The sequence below is a fragment of the Pteropus alecto genome, unplaced genomic scaffold (genome assembly GCF_000325575.1).
Source record: "Pteropus alecto unplaced genomic scaffold, ASM32557v1 scaffold156, whole genome shotgun sequence".
NCBI lineage: Eukaryota > Metazoa > Chordata > Mammalia > Chiroptera > Pteropodidae > Pteropus > Pteropus alecto.
The window spans coordinates 2,673,482-2,676,372 of NW_006437746.1; positions in this window are offsets into that span (position 1 = coordinate 2,673,482).

Consider the following 2,891-nt stretch of genomic DNA (forward strand, 5'->3'; position numbering starts at 1 on the left):
CCACAATCCTCCAGGGTTCACTCCTTCCCAGCCGCATCAGGCCACCTCCCAGTCTTCTCCTCCCAGGCCCCCTGAGACACAGCCCTGGCTCCTTCCTCCTTCTGTTGGTGAAGGCTTGCAGAGCTGCAGGGAGGGGCCGTGGCCGAGAGCAGGGCAGGGATCTCCCAGGCGTGGGGAACAGACATCCTGGCGTCTTTGACCCTGGGTTGGCTGATCTCTCTCCTTCCTGGCTCTATTCCAAGCAGGAGAGACCCCAGGAGAGACCCAGGCTGGTCCCGTCTCCAGCTGTGACAGAAAGGGATCGAGAGACTTTCAGTCATAAGACACGCTCATCAGAGATGAGACATCCCCCAGAAGGTGTGTCACATAGTAAGAATGACACATACTCTGAAGATGTAATGTGCTCTGAAGCAGTGACATGCCTCTCACTCTACAGGGGTAACACACGCCTTAGAGATAATATGGCTCACAAAGGTGACATGGCCTTCAGAGGTGACATGCTCTGCATGGGTGACATACCCCTCAGGTGACACGCCCATTGTAGCTCTCAGCCTTACCCACCACTTCAGGTTCAGAGCCACGCACAGTGGGCACAGCACTACCCGCCCTATAAGCCCTGCTACTTGGTTCCAAGATTTCCCCGCCCACAGAGCAGCCCTCAGCCAGTAGACGCCTGGGCCAGTCTAGCTCTTGTGGCCCAGCTTGAAGCTGGCTGCCACCCCTGGGGTCCCCATTCATGAGGAATGGGGCCTTCTGAGCCTCTGCCCTCCCGACCCTAGGAAGCTGTCCCTGTTTCAAGTCCAGCAGACAGAGACAGAGACAAGAATCAGGCAGAGGAAGAGTCATTTATGATATATGAATAATAGACTAATTTAATCCCACGTTTCTCTTGTGCCTCCCATTTAGTAATTTGTTCCATTTCTTAATGGCTCAAGTTCTTTATCAGTCTGTGACGGAGGGGAGCGGTGGGTGAGTCATCACACCAGGGATTGGAAGGGTGACCTATATACCGGGCCTGGGAAAGCAGGTCCTGAGATGGGCTCAGCTCCACCTTCGCGCCCTCCCTGTTGGGGGCAGCGGCGAGCTGGCTCAGCTCCTGTCTCTGCATCGAAGCTGTGGGAAGCGGGCAGGCTGGGGTGGCCCACACTTGGTGTGGGTGTGCATGCGGGGCTTGTCATAAGCCGTGTTTCATAGCAAGTTCTCTGCTTGCACTTAGATTGGATGTCGGAGGGGAAGATGGAGATGCTGGGAGTCCAGCCCCGCCAACCCCCCCGCAGGTCACTTTCAGCCAGACTGAGAGTGAGATGTGATCTTGGGGTCAGGCTGCCTCCGCTCATATCTTGGCTGCCCCCCGTCTGTCTCTGTGACCCTGTGTGTATCACTTCACTGCTCGAAGCCAGGAAAAGACGCTCCAACAGCGAAGGCTCTTACCTCTGTCCTGGCCCCGCTGCCTGAATCTCTCATTAATCTGAATCAGTTATCTCGAATCTTATTTCTTTTATTTTTATTTTACACAAGGATACTGAGGCTTGAGGAGTTTAGGGCCTTGAATAAAGAGGGAACGGTGGGGAGACTAGAGCCTGAGAAGGCCTGGAATCGGGGCAGAGGCTGGACCCCTAGGCAGGCTCTTCTGTGCTTCGTCCCAGTCACCTTGCACAGTGGTGTTTGGCCCCAAAGGTGACCTCACACAGGATCAGCAGGCTGGGGTGCAGTGGGGGGCTGGGCAGGCTCAGCAGCCATTGGAAGCACAGGGAAGGAGCTAAACCTCTGGTTATTTGGGTGGGAGGGGTAAGGGGAGAAGAGAGGTGTGGGCAGGCATATTTACAGAGTTAGCATACCTTGTTGGTATTTATCACGGGACACAATGGTTATTGTGCCCACTTCACAGGTAGATAAGTTAATAATGACAAAGCTGACAGCTCGTGCAGGTGAGACCTGTCTTCCTCCAGCCTCTTCTCTGCTCACTGTCCCACTGCCCGTTGCCAGCCAGGTGTGGGCCACCTGCTCTGTGATAATGGTCGTCTTCCTCTAACACTCGGCAATCTAGAGGTTACTGGTCTTTGCCATGTCTGTCAGCACTTTTGATTCTCCCAATATTCCTGGCAGGTAGGTGTGAACTACATATGTAGTCAACGTTTTACGAAAGTACAATGTCCAAAGGGAAACGTGTACATATTGCAAGCACGTGGCTCTCTGAACTGTCATCAGGACTATTATTTCAACCTCGTTTTGCCTAAAGAAAACTGGAGCTTAGAGGTTCTGTGACGTTCCCAGGTCTGTTCGCGTGCCGAGCAGTGGAGGCGGTGTTCCAGCCTACCTCTCGTCATGGCCATGTTTTGAAATGGAGTTTTCCATTTAAATATTTGATTTCGATGTCTTTGGAGAGCAGGCCAACTTAATGGAAAACAGCAATGCTATTATCTTAACTTCATTAACACAAGTGGTTCTATGAGGAGGAAATCGGGCGCTTTGGGTCGACCCTTCTTTTGTATCGAAACTCTTTCTTTGGGGGATGAGAGTTCTGAAATGTCTTCAGTAGAATTTGTGAAAAACTTGCAGGATAAACTTCACGGTAAGTCTTAAGTTTGCAGATTCAGAAAGGCTTGTGAAAGGAACAGTGTACTTGAATCATTTATTTTTGCAACATTTAATTTAGCAGTCATTATTTATATCAACACTTGGGAATATTTTGGAGAATCAACAAAGCCTTCTTAAGAGCGGCCTGATCCTCTGCTTGCAAGTCTGTGTTGTTAACTGTGAAATGGCTTTCTTAATCTCACATTTGAGAAAGAGGAAAACATTTCTGTTAAGTGAAGGGAGAGGAGGGGTCGTCCTGTGCAGCTGTCACGGGGTACAAGGACGGAGACCCCGCCCCTTAGGGAGGAGGCCTC